We start from the raw sequence: 14,671 nt of genomic DNA, 5'->3' as shown, positions 1-14,671 counted from the left end.
GGAAGTACAGAGGCAGTATGGGAGTTTTTGTGTGACCCACCCTGTTCCCCAAAAGACTCCAGTGATCTCAGCCCTAAAACAGGAACACCTGGAGTTTTGAGCAGTTAGTACAGAGATTAGTGGAAAAGTAGTGAAGTTGGGCCATTAGCATGGTGGTGTGTGTGTGTGTGTGTGTGTGTGTGTGTGTGTGCGTGCGTGTGTTGCTGAGTTTTCAGCAAAAATTGTTATGATGATGTCAGACTCAGATTAGATAGAAAAGTTTATTGAGAAGAAGAAAAAAAGAAATCCCAACCAGGAAGGAAACTTAGTTTAGGACTGAATTAAAAAAAGGATCCTGAGTAGGTCCTTTTAAATGAAAATTGGGCTTTTTGTCTTCTTAAATGTAATATTGTTACAGAGACTGTGGGGATTCCTATTAGTTTTACAGAGCCTTTTGTGCTCCTAAAATAAGACGAATTGTGGTGCTTGTTTTTGAAGCAACCCCTGTTTAGTATAGTGAGGTTGTCTATTTATTGAAGACCTTTTAGGTTATTTATGTGACCATTTATCCAGGTGTTCTCATTATCTCTTAGTCTTTGGTGAGTTCAAGGCCTGGGTAGGAATTATGGTCTTGGGAAACTTTAAAGAGAACCCAGTAATTTGCAGAAATGTTTGAAATGTATAATGGGAATAGATAAAATGGAGCTGATTACAGCAGAGAGAAACTAAGACTTCCTTTTTACTTTCAAAGACCATGGTGGTCACGATAGGACAAATTTCTTCAGGAAGAAATGTAAGAGTAATAGTCAACTGCTCTGTTACATGCTATGAGGCAAACACCTGTCATATATCAAATCATTTAATTCCCAGCTTGAATCTGGGTTGGTCAAACCCTTGAGGTGGGGTAGGGAAGGCAGACGAGTTCCTTGTGGAAAGCCTCCTCCTAGATTGACTTAGGTATGAACCACTCACTGTTTATCATCATATCCCTAGCACAGTGCTTGAGAGAATTGTAAGCTCAATTCCAGTACTACAAGAGTAAAATGTATGCAGTGCAAAAAGATATATCTCTTACCCTTGAATCCAAAACAAGATCTGCCTCCCACTTACGTTTGTCTAATAATTATGTTTTTCATTGCTCACTGCTGCTTTCTCCTGTCCTTAGGAGTTACTGAATCAGAGGGACAATTAGTGCCAAATTACCAAGCCCATCTCTTTGCTCTTAAGGAGGAACCTGTGAGGCGAACTCAGAATTATTTTGCACCAAGAATCCTAGAGCTTTAGAGGGAGTCTGTCATCAGGAGGGAGTTAAAATATCTCAGAGAGTATTCTGTGGAACAGAGCCAAGAACCCAGCAGTAGCTCATCATGTACAATCCTAACATGAAGATCTAACTCTTTGTAAGCTTCAAAGTCCAGCCAGTATCACTTTGTTGGAGGCCCAAGACTCAGAAGATCTAATAATCCTGGCAGTGATTTTTTAAGGTGGAAAGAAGGGAAGATATATCCTTAAGACTGTCTCTCAGTATTTAGAACACTGCTATGGATTGAAATATCAGCTACTGTTTAATAACAAACAGAAACACATCATGAAAGCACAACTGTTCCTTTCAGACCTTATTAATAGAAAAATCTGATAAACAAGAAAGATTAGTTCAAGAATGTTCTACCCAGTAGATCCAGTTTCTCTCAGGAAATGTTAATTCTTGCTCCCTACAGGCTTTCACATTCAAATAAATGAGTCATCTTTGTGCACTGATTATTTTGAGATTTTATAAAGGTTAACTGCTGTTCACTCAAATGAGCCTTCTTTTCAATTTCTTTCCCCCCTTTAAATGTTTATAGAATATTAAAGAGATGTTCTTTGAGAATTAGAGTATTTAAATGCAATTTAGATTTTGTATTTACCCCTCACTCCCTTATATTTAAACTATATTTTTTATTTTTACTTCAGGTATGTTTCATACATGTTATATATACATTCATACACATAGTGAAAAATGAAATACCATTATTGCCTTTCTAAAATTAAAAGTTTGAATAAATAATGGCCATTATTAATAGTTTGTGCCTTTTAGACTTGTTTGTTTGTTTGTTTGTTTGTTTGTTTGTTTGTTTTGGTCCACACCAGTGATGTTCAAGGGTTACTCCTGGCTATGCGCTCAGAAATCACTCCTGGCTTGGCAGGCCATATGGGACATGGGGAGATTGAGCCGCAGTCTGTCCTAGGTTAGTGAAAGGTGCAAGGTATTTTTAGACATTTATGTGATTATATAAATAATATATTTTAATAATCAAGCTTATTATATATATTTCAATGCCCATGTTTTCCACTTATGTATCTTAGCTATCTTTTTATAGTCACTACAGATGTAGACATTATTTTGCTAGCTGTGTATATTCCATATTATATATCCCCTTATTCTATGCTGACTTTTAAAAGGATTTTCCCAACTTGTTTCTTACAGGGATTTCTAGCTAAGTAAGAGTCCATTGCTAGGGGTAGAGTTGGGGCTAATTGATAGTCTTCTTTGACTTTACTTTCCTGTACTTTGTTCTTGATAGGTTTTTCTCTTGAAGAAGAGGTCCAGCCTTCTTGGCACTTTCAATGACACCAGTTCTTAATAGGCTTTAATCACTGTCCACAAGAAAGATTCTGGCAGTAATGCTCTTAGCAGCTTAAGGCTAATAAAAGGGTAATTTCTTCAAATTTTATCTCATGTTTTCTTATATTCCCCCCAATTTTTTTTTGGTTTTTGGTTTTTGGGTCACACCTGGCAGTGCTCAGGGGGTTACTCCTGGCTCTACACTCAGAAATCGCTCCTGGCAGGCTCGGGGGACCATATGAGATGCCTGGATTCAAACCACTGTCCTTCTGCATGCAAGGCAAATGCCTTACTTACCTCCATGTTATCTTTCTGCCCCCCCCATTTTTTTTTTGTGCAACACTCAGTAGTGTTTAGGGGTTACTCCTGGTTCTGTGCTCAGACATTACTCCTGGTAAGTTTGAGGGACCATATGGGAAGCCTAGGATCAAACCTGGGTCAGCTGCATGCTGGGCAAACACCCAACACTCTGTGCTCTTGGTCTGGCCCATCTCAAGAACTTTCACTACATCCCCAAAACTCATTGCCATGGGAATTTCTTCTCTACCTGTCTGCATGCTTCAGTTCCAATGAAACAAGGACAGCACCAAAGCTATGAATTCTTCCCAAGAACAGTAGTCCCTGTATAGGAATTGCTCAGGAAGATGCTATATGGATCTCACAGGATGCCAGAGGATGGATCCCTGCAGCTCTTCAGTAAACTCTAGTGTGGTGAGAGAAAGAGTCTAGTTGTGCCTGTGGGAAAATTTCCACAGTTAGTGAATTCTTTAATGGGAGGGGAATTATACAGTGGAGCTGGGCTGATGAAAGCTGATATATTCCTCCACGCCAAGGGGCACATCAACATTCAAATGGGAGCAAATAGGGATGGTCCACCTAGGAGAAGTTTAGCTTCTCAAATTGATATAGTAATGCACTTTCACTTAATATGTTTTACATTTATTATTATTTTTAAGGCACACTCAATGGTGCTCAGGGGCCACCTCTGACAGTGCTTAGTGGTCCATACATAGTTCTGGGAAATTGAACCAGATTTGTAGTCATAGCCTTATGCAAAGCAAGTCACTTAACCACTGTCCTAGCTCTCTGACCCAGCAATAAGCACTTATAACCTCATAAGCTCAGGGTGGGTCCCAGACTGGTGCCGCATTCTGATGGGTTGAGCTAGGAGAATCTTGAACTGTTAGCACTTGAAAAGTGTCTGTGTCTTTCTCACCCTATGAAGAGGCAGAGGCAAAAATAAAAAACAGTCAGGGATGGAAAGGACTCTGTGAATTTTTTCCTAATTTTTATTATAATAACATGATTTACCAAGTTGTTAATTACACAGTCATGTCAGGCATTAAATATGTAAATACAAATCCCACCATCAGTGTGATCTTCCTTTTACCCCACCCATCACCATAGCAATGCAGGTACAAATTCACTTCATATTGCTTATTACATCAAAAAGGCAAATGAGGGGCTGGAGAGATAGACAGCGGTAAAGTGTTTGCCTTGCATGCAGAAGGACAATGGTTCGAATCCTGGCATCCTATATGGTCCCCCGAGCCTGCTGGGAGCGATTTCTGAGCATAGAGCCAGGAGTAACCCCTGAGTGATGCCGGGTGTGACCTCCCCCCAAAAAAAGACAAATGAAATGATCAAATTTTAGATCAACACAGGTCAATTTGAAATTATTGTTATTTCTCTCTATGCTGTTACTAAAGTTAGTATCTAAGGATTTATGGCTTGTAGTTGAGCCTTCTGTTTTACCATTTAGTCTCACTGAGGCTGATTAATTACTATAAAACTTTCCCCATTAGATTTCTTGTGATACAACAGTACAACAACTACTATAAGATATTGAAGTGTTGCATGGCCATACATCTAGGATTTATAGACATAAAACTAATTTGGTGGCTTGGAAGTTTGATAAGGTTAAGTTCCAGAGCTGAGCTGTTTCTGTTGGAGGATGTAGTGGGTAGTTTGGGCTGCTGTAGTTCATGCAGAAAGGGGAATTTGCCCCTAGTCCCTTTCTGAAAATGCCACAGAAATATTAGCTAGGACCAGACTACTGGGAAATATCAGTGGCCATTATTTTCTTTTGGAGCTTGGTGGAGGAGCCAGGTCATTTTCCTGCCAGGAAGATGGCCTGTTTGACTTCTTATCCTCTGGCTCCTGCCGAGAAGCATTGGCAACTGCTGCAGAGGAAGGGGAGCAGATAGTTACATGTGACAAAACATGTCAAGGTAATAGAATACACAGATATGGTAAAAAGTGGGGTTGGAAACAGGCTTCCTAAAATAACCAAAAAAAAAAAAAAAAGAGCAGTGAGAGAAGCCAGATTTCCCTTCATTAAAATGGTGATATACCTCATAAAATGGGGCACAGGAATCAGTTTCTTTTCACAGAGGAACTCTGCTTTGAAGCAGCCAGTCCCCGAATGTTGCCTCCTCTAAGGGATGAGCAGTGCATACTATCTGTACTTGTATGCAGTACTCATAGCACCTGGCTATGCAAGGTCTCAGGATTGAGCTCTCAGTTTCATTCATTCTTTTTAAATCGAATTCTTTTAAAAATTTATTCTTTCTAAAATTGAAGTTTGTTTGGGTCTGGTTAACCCTGCTCAGGACTATGATAGATGCTTAGTTGATCAGCCAAAATGGAATAACACATATGTGCATTCTGTTTACTAAGCTTCTTCAAAATGGACATATTCTCAAGCCAGAAAGATAGGACTAGAAACACTTGCCTTGCTTATGACCAGTCCTGGTTCCATTTCCTAGCACTAGTTGGAGGGACTCCTGAGCACTGTGAGGTGGAAGAGAAGAGAAGAGAAGGAAAGAAGGAAGGAAGAAAGAAAGAAGAAAAAAGAAAGAAGAAAGAAAAAGAAAGAAGAAAGAAAAAGAAAGATAAAAGAGAGAGAAAGAGACAGACTAGGGGCCAGAGCAGTGACGCAAGCGGTAAAGCATCTATCTGCCTTGCATGTGCTAGCCTAGGACGGACCGTGGTTCGATCCCCCGATTTCCCATATGATCCCCTGAACCAGAAGTGGTTTCTGAGCATATTGCCAGGAGTAACCCCTGAGCATCACCAGGTATGGCTGGAAATAAAAAGACTCAGTGTCATGGAGTGTTTTTTTATATAGCTTATAGTTTTGGGCCTGATAAAGGGTCCTCAATCAATTTGGATTTGACCTTTGGCATAGTGTTAAATGGAGGTCTGAGTTCGCTTTTTTGCAAGTGGCTGACCAATTGTGCCAACAACATTTGTTGAGGCTTTCCTTACTCCATTTTGCATTTATTGCCCCTTTATCAAAAATAAATTGATTTGTATATCTGGGGCACATTCTCTGAATAATGCACTAATCTGAGAGTCTGTCTTTATTTCAGTACCATGCTGTTTTGATGACTACAACTTTGTAATACAATTTAAAGTTGGGGAAAGTGATGTCTCCCATATTCCTTTTCCCAATGGTTGCTCTAGCTATTTGCAGGTGTTTATTGTTCCAAATGAATTTCAGGAGTGTTTGATACACTTCTTTGAAGAATGTCATGAGTATCTTTGGGAGGATTGCATTAAATCTGTACAATGCTTTGGGGAGTGTTGCCATTTTAATAATACCAATCCACGAGCAGCATATGTGTCTCCATTTTCATGTGTCCTCTTTTATTTTTTGAAGCAAGGTTTTGTAGTTTTCTTTGTATAGGTCCTTCACATCTTTAGTTGACTCCAAGATATTTGAGTTTGTGTGACACTAAAGTGAATGGGATTTTTTATGTCCATTTATTCTCTGTCATTGGTGTACAAGAAGTTCATTTCTTTTTCAGTGTTAAGTTTGTAGCCTGCCACTTTGCTATATGAATCTATGACATAGAGACAAAAGGCATCTTCAAAGTGAAACAGCACTCTCCAAAAAAGTGGAAGCAGGAGTGAGTAAGAAATGGCTGACTGTAGGGACTGCCAGGTAAATTGCTGATTACTTCACCTGTGGAGTCTCTGCCCTGCTGTGCTTCTTCTGAGGAAACTGAGGACCTCAAGGGAACCCTGTCCTGTGCTCTCTGTCTTTTCTGAATCCTTGAAGCTCTTCTCAGAGCCCTGGTAAGCGAACCCCCCAAAAACTGCATTCTGAAGCTACCCAGCGAGCAAGTGAGTGAGTAAGAAATGGCTGACTATGGGGACTGCCAGGTGAAGTGCTGATTGCTTCATCTGCGGAGTCTCTGCCCTGCTGTGCTTCTTCTGAGGAAACTGAGGACCTCAAGGGAGCTTTGTCCTGTGCTTCTTTGTCTTTTCTGAATCTTTGAAGCTCTCCTCAGAGCCCAGGGAAGTGAACCCCCCAAAAAACTACATTCTGAAGCTACCCAGCGAGCAAGTGAGTGAGTAAGAAATGGCTGACTTTACACGCCCAGAAAGGGGAAGCGCTGAACTCTGCTGGAACTCAGATGCCAGCAGCCCTATCTGCATGTCTTCTGTGCTGTGCTCCGTCTACGGCCTGATTTTATCCTGTGTGTGGCCCATCTGCCGAAGGCTTGCCTTCCCTGGAGCCTTCCCTGGAGGTGAGTTTACAAGCCCAGAAAGGGTGTAGCCAAAAGCACGGCTGCTCCGCTTCACTTCCCGGCCATGCACATCATTTAGCCAATGAATATAACCACAACACGTAGAAAAAGCCAGAATACAAGTGTAACAAATGGGGAAACAACGCAGGTAAGCGCCAGACATAGAGAATGATGATGGCAACTCTGATGACTTGAACATGACCAACCAACTAGTCAGTCTCTCAGATAAAAGTTTAGAATCGCAATATGGAAGATATTCAAAGAACTCAAAGAAAGTATAGAAGAGAACACTAATAAGAATCAAGAGAATATGAAGATAGAAATCAGAAAACTCCAAACTGAAATTTCAGGTCAAATAACAGGTCTGAAAAACTCAGTAGATGAATTGAAGAAAAACATGGTTGAGCTTTCCCATGGGCTAACAGAAGCTGAGGATAGAATTAGTACACTGGAAGATGAGATGAATAACAATTCCATACAGCAGAAGAAATTGGAAAAAGCCTTAAAGCAAACGATCAAACAATGGAAAAATTACTCAAAGAATGGGAACAGATGAAAATAGAAGTCTATGATAAGCTCAACAGAAACAACTTAAAAATCATTGGAGTCCCAGAGACCCAGGAAGAAAATCTCCAGGAAGAATCAATGGTCAAGAACATCATTAAAGAGAAACTACCAGAGCTAATGAATACATGTGATCAAATCCTGCATGCCCGAAGAGTACCAACTAAAAGAGACCCCAGAAAAAACACCCCATGACACATCCTAGTCACAATGATGAATCCCACAGATAGAGACAGAATTCTGAAAGCAGCAAGATCGAAAAGAGAAATTACATTCATGGGAATATCCTTGAGATTTACTGCAGACCTGTCACTGGAAACACTCAAGGCCAGAAGGCAATGGTGAGACATAGTGACAAAACTCAATGAAATAAATGCTTCGCCTAGAACACTCAAGGCCAGAAGGCAATGATGAGACATAGTGACAAAACTCAATGAAATAAATGCTTCGCCTAGAATACTGCACCCAGCAAAACTCACTTTTAGGTTTGAAGGAACAATACATGGTTTCACAGACAAACAACAGCTCAGAAACTTTACAGACCCAAAACCATTCTTTTTTTTGTTTTTTTTGGTTTTTTTTTTTTTTTTTGGTTTTTCGGGCCACACCCGTTAGATGCTCAGGGGTTACTCCTGGCTACCCACTCAGAAATTGCCCCTGGCTTGGGGGGACCATATGGGACACCGGGGGATCGAACCGTGGTCCTTTCCTTGGCTAGCGCTTGCAAGGCAGACACCTTACCTCTAGCGCTACCTCGCCGGCCCCCCAAAACCATTCTTAAAAGAAAAACTGAACGGCCTACTTTAAGACAAGACTGACCAACAGACACACCAAACTTTGATATAAAGATGGCACTAACTCTCAGGACAATTCTTTCTCTCAATGTCAATGGACTAAATGCACCAGTTAAGAGACACAGAGTGGCTAAATGGATCAAAAACCTTAATCCAACCTTCTGCTGCCTACAAGAAACGCACCTGAATAGTCAGAACAAACATAGACTCAAAATAAAAGGCTGGAGAAAAATTATCCAAGCAAACAACACCCATAAAAAAGCTGGAGTGGCCATACTAATATCAGATGATGCAAACTTTATATTTAGGAAAGTTGTAAGGGACAAAGGTGGACATTTTGTATTAATCAAGGGATATGTACAGCAGGAAGAAGTCACTCTCCTAAACATATATGCTTTGGAATAAGGACAGGCCCTCAGATCAGTGGAATAGGCTTGAATACTCAGAGAATGTTCCCCAGACATACAATCACCTAATTTTGATAAAGGAGCAAGAAATCCTAAATGGAGCAAAGAAAGCCTCTTCAAAAAGTGGTGTTGGCACAACTGGCTAGCCACTTGCAAAAATGAACTTAGACCCCCAGCTAACATCATGTACGAAGGTTAAATCCAAATGGATGAAAGACCTCAATATCAGACCCGAAACCATAAGATATATAGAACAATACGTACGTCACACACTCCAGGACATTGAGACTACAGGCATCTTCAAAGAGGAAACTGCACTCTCCAAGCAAGTGAAAGCAGAGATTAACAGATGGGAATATATTAAACTGAGAAGCTTCTGCACCTCAAAAAAATAGCGCCCAGGATACAAGAGCCCCCCACTGAATGGAAGAAAACATTCACCCAATACCCATCAGACAAGCGGCTAATCTCCAAAATATACAAGGTACTGACAGAAATTTACAAGAAAAAAAACATCTAATCCCATCAAAAAATGGGGAGAAGAAATGGACAGACACTTTGACAAAGAAGAAATACAAATGGCCAAAAGACACATGAAAAAATGCTCCACATCACTAATCATCAGGGAGATGTAAATCAAAACAACTATGAGGTACCACCTCACACCCCAGAGATTGGCACACATCACAAAAAAATGAGAACAAGCAGTGTTGGCAGGGATGTGGATAAAAAGGAACTCTTATCCACTGCTGGTAGGAATGCCGTCTAGTTCAACCTTTATGAAAAGCAATATAGAGATTCCTCCAAAAACTGGAAATTGAGCTCCCATATGACCCAGCTATACCTCTCCTAGGAATATACCCTAGGAACACAAAAATACAGTACAGAAATCCCTTCCTTACACCTATATTCATTGCAGCACTATTTACCATAGCAAGACTCTGGAAACAGCCAAGATACCCTTCAACAGACGAATGGCTAAAGAAACTGTGGTACATATACACAATGGAATATTATGCAGCTGCAGGAGAGATGGAGTCATGGCATTTTCCTATACATGGATGTACATGGAATCTATTATGCTGAGTGAAATATGTCAGAGAGAGAGAAAGACGCAGAAAGATCTCACTCATCTATGGGTTTTAAGAAAAATGAAAGACATTCTTGCAATAATAACTTTCAGACACAAAAGAGAAAAGAGCTGGAAAGTACAGTTCACCTCATGAAGCTCACCACAAACAGGGATGAGTTTAGTTAGAGAAATAACTACGTTTCGAACTATTCTAATAATGAGAATGTACGAGGGAAATAGAAAGCCTGTCTAGAGTACAGGTGGGGGTTGGGTGGGGAGGAGGGAATTTGGGACATTGGTGATGGGAATGTTGCACTGGTGATGGGTGGTGTTCTTTACATGACTGAAACCCAAATACAATCATGTATGTAATAAATTTGTTTAAATAAAAAAATTTAAAAAATGGAAGCATAGATAAACAGATGGGACTATATTAAACTGAGAAGTTTCTGTATCTCAAAGGAAATAGTGCTTAGGTTACAAAAGCCACCCACAGAATGGGTGTAACTATTCACCCAATATCCATCAGTAAGGGGCTAAAATTGAAAATATACAGTACCGACAGAACTTACCTAGAAAAAAAAAACACCTAACCCCATCAAAAAAATGGAAAAAATAAATGGAGAGACACTTCCTCAAAGAAGGAATACAAATGGCCAAAAGGCACATGAAAAAATTCTTCACATCACTAATCATTAGGGAGATGCTAATCAAAACAACAATGAGGTGCCTACCATCTCACACCACAGAGACTGGCACACATTACAAAGAATAAGAACAATCAGTGTTGACGGGGATGTGAAGAGAAGGAACTCTCATTCACTGCTGGTGGGAATGTCATCTAGTCCAGCCTTTATGGAAAACTTTATGGAGATTCCTCAAAAGACTAGAAATTGATGTCCCATATGATTCACTCCTAGTGATACCACTTCTGAGGATATATACCTTAGGAAAACAAAAATACAGTATAAAAATCCCTTCCTCACACCTATATTCATTGAAGTGCTATTTACAATAGCCAGATTTTGGAAACAACCAAGATTCCTTTCAATAGATGAATTACTAAAGAAACTGTGGTACATATATACAATGGAATATTATGCAGCCATTAGGAGAGATGAAGTCATGAAATTGTTTTATACACAGTTGTACATGGAATCTATTATGCTGAGTGAAATAAGTCAGAGGGAGAGAAATAGACACAGAATAGGCTCACTCATCTATAGGTTTTAATAAAAATAAAATACATCATTGTAATAAGGCCCATAAGTGACAATAGAGATGAGGGCTAGAAGGACTGGCTCATGATATGAAGCTCATCAAAAAAGGGTGGTCAGTGCAGTTACAGAAATAACTACACTGATAATTTTGGTGAGAATGTCAATGAGTGAGAGAAGTGGAATGCCTGTCTCAAACACCACGGAGGAGGGAGATGGGGGTCATTGGTAATAGGAATGTTGCACTGATGAAGTCTTTATATGACTGAAACCCAAATACTATGTTTGTAATCGAGATGCTAAAAATAAAGACAAAAAAGAAAAAAGGAAAAGTTAAAAAGAAAGAAAAAGGGGCCGGCGAGGTGGTGCTAGAGGTAAGGTGTTTGCCTTGCAAGCGCTAGCCAAGGAAGGACTGTGGTTCGATCCCCCAGCATCCCATATGGTCCCCCCAAGCCAGGGGCAATTTCTGAGCACTTAGCCAGGAGTAACCCCTGAGCATCAAACAGGTGTGGCCCGAAAAACCAAAAAAGAAAGAAAAGAAAAGAAAAAGAAAGAAAGAAAAAAAACACAAAGAAAAAGAGAAAAAAGAGAAAAAGACAGGGAAAGGGAAAAAATAGAAAAAAAAAACAGAAAACAAAGAAGAAAACAAAGAAGAAAGAAAGAAGAGAAGAAAGAAGAAAGAAAAAGAAAGATAAAAGAAAAAATAAATGAAAGAAAATGAAAGAGAAAGAAAGGTGGAGACATTCCATTTCTGTTTACACATGCTCCATAAACAGCAAATGTTGGTAGTAATGATAATCCATGGTTGTGAAGGCAATAGGTGTTCCTGGGTGACTTTTGTGAAAGTGGATTGGAGAGAGAGAACTTTATGTCCCATCTATGGAACATACCGATCTATGCCTAGGGAAGCAGTTAGGGAAGTCAAGGATTGATAAAAAAAAAAAAAAAAAAAAAAAGACTGCACAGCCTTGCTCTTTGCAGATAAGCAAAGTTAGTCCTAGACCTTACCCAGGCCTCTAAGGTGTTCTGTCTTTTCCTTACAGAAAAAGTATTTTTCAGTAGGAGACAAGCAGCTATGTAAAAATAGCTTTTATTTGAAAGCATTGAGGAAGGGGAGGGGTAGAGAGACAGATGGAGACAGAAATGAGTAAGGAGAGCAGGAAGAGAAAGAAGGAGGGGAAGAGAGGCCTTGTGTACTCCTTTCTTTCTAGAAGCAGTGTTTTGTAGTTTTTGTTTTTAATATAGGTCCTTCACCTCTTTAACTCCAAAATTCCAAGGTATTTGAGTGGAACTATTATGAATGGAATTGTTATTTTAAGGTTAATTTCTTATCTATCATTATTTGTGTATAATAAGTCCATTTATTTTTGTGTTAATTTTGTAGCCTGCCATTTTGCTATACAAATATACTGTTTCTAGAAGATTTTTGATGGAGACTTTAAGATTTTCTAAGTATAATATCATGTCATCTGCTAACAGTGAAAGCTTGACTTCTTCCTTTCCTATCTGTATGCCTTTATATCTTTTTCTTAACTAGTTGCTATGGCAAGTACTTACAGTGTTAAATAGGAGTGGCAAGAGGAAGCAGCCTTGTATTTTTTAAAATTTATTTATTTTTATAATATATTTAAGCACCTGATTACAAACAAATTTGTAGTTGGGTTGTAGTCATAAAAAAGAACAGCCTTCACCAGTGCAACCTTCCCACCACCAATGACCCCCATCTTCCTCCTCTCCCATCCCTTGCCTGTATTCAAGATAGGCATTCTGTTTCTCCTACTTACAACTATTGTCATGATAGTTGTTAGTTTAGCTATTTCTCTAACTGTCCTCATTAGTCCTTGTGGTAAGCTTCATATCATGGGCCAGTCCCTTCCAGCCCTCATTTCTATTGTCTTTAGGTATTATTCTCATACTGTCTTTTATTTTTATTTATTTATTTATTTATTTATTTATTTATTTATTTATTTATTTTTATAGGAGGGCCTTCCAGTGGAGACCAAAAGGCCTGCTGGACAAATTCTAAAAGAGCTGTAACACAAGTTAAATCCCACAGATGAATGAGACTATTCTGTACTTATCTTTCTCCCTCTGACTTATTTCACTCAGTATAATAATTTCCATATCCATCCATATATAGGAAAATTTCATGACTTCATTTTTTCTGATGGCTGCACAGTATTGTATTGTGTATATGTACCACAGTTTCTTTAGCCACTCATCTATTTTCAGACATTTGAGTTGTTTCCAGATTCTGGCTATTGTAAATAGCACTGCAATGACTATACGTATGCCAAAAGGTAATTTTTGTATTGTGTCTTTGTGTTCCAAGGGTATATCATGAGGAGTGGCAGCCTTGTCTTGTACCAGATTTTAGAGGAAAGGCTTTTAGTTTGTCTCCATTAAATATAATGTTTGCCATAAACTTCTGAAAAATGGCCTTAACCATATCAAGAAAAGTTCCTTCCATTACCATCTTGTTGAGAGTTTAATCATGATTGGGTGTTGGATCTTACCAAAAGCTTTCTCTGCATCTATTGATATAATCATATGGTTTTTATTATTCCTTTTGTTGATATGTTATATGATGTTGTTTGATTTGTATATGGTTTTGTGGGGGGCACACAAATGCTCAGGGGTTACTTCTGGCTATGCGCTCAGAAATTGCTCCTGGCTTGGGGGACCATATGGGATGCCGGGGATTGAACACAGTTCTTCCTAGGCTAGCGTAGGGAAGGCAAATGCCTTACCGCTTGCGTCACTGCTCCAGGCTCCTGATTTGCATATGTTAAACTATCTTCTTATCTCTGGAATGATGCTGAGTGAAATGAGTCAGAGGAAGAGGGATAGATACAAAATGGTTACTCATCTGTGAGCCTTAAGATGAAATAAAAGATAGTAGGTAAAAGATAGAGACAATAGAGATGAGGTTTGAAAGGACCAGCCCATGATACAAAGCTTACCACAAAAGATTGGTGAATGCAGTTAGAAAAATAACTACACCAACAACTATCATGCCAATGAAAGAGAGTGATAGAATACCTGTCTTGAAGACAGGCAAGGGGTGGGGGAGAAAAACGGGGGTCATTGGTGGTGGGAAGGTTGCACTGGTAAAGGGGGTGCACTTTTTTTATGACTAAACCCTACTAAAAAAAACCATGGTGCTTAAATAAATATATTGATAAGGGGAAAAAAGTCTGCTACTGGGGGTGTTGGCAAAGGGAAGATTTGGAGTAGTTAATGGTCTTATTTGACTTCCCTTTTCATGACTTTTTCCTGCTGGAGCTTCTCTCTGAGGAAGGTCCAGCCTTCTTTGAGTCTGTAGTAGGGCAAATTAAAAGTTATTAGGCCTTAGTTCCTGTGTCCAAAATGTGGCAGCTTAGGGCTAATTGGTTTTATTTCTTCCCAAAAACTCATTGCGTTGGGGAATCCTTTTCCCTACATTCCTGCTTGTCTCTTTCAGTTGCCAACTTAAGAATCTATTCTTGAGTCAAA

General features: G+C 39.4%; 1 non-coding gene across 1 annotated transcript; it reads right to left on the bottom strand.

The window, feature by feature from the left end:
- Positions 1-13,156: 13,156 nt before the first annotated feature.
- Positions 13,157-13,218, bottom strand: LOC126009922 (U7 small nuclear RNA). The gene has a single exon (XR_007496085.1). It is a non-coding gene; the product is annotated as a U7 small nuclear RNA (small nuclear RNA).
- Between the last annotated feature and the right edge of the window lie 1,453 nt (positions 13,219-14,671).

Source organism: Suncus etruscus, chromosome 5 (genome assembly GCF_024139225.1).
Source record: "Suncus etruscus isolate mSunEtr1 chromosome 5, mSunEtr1.pri.cur, whole genome shotgun sequence".
NCBI classification, from domain to species: Eukaryota; Metazoa; Chordata; class Mammalia; order Eulipotyphla; family Soricidae; genus Suncus; species Suncus etruscus.
Note: the sequence above shows the minus strand (reverse complement) of the source record. Positions and strands in the feature narration are given on the sequence as shown.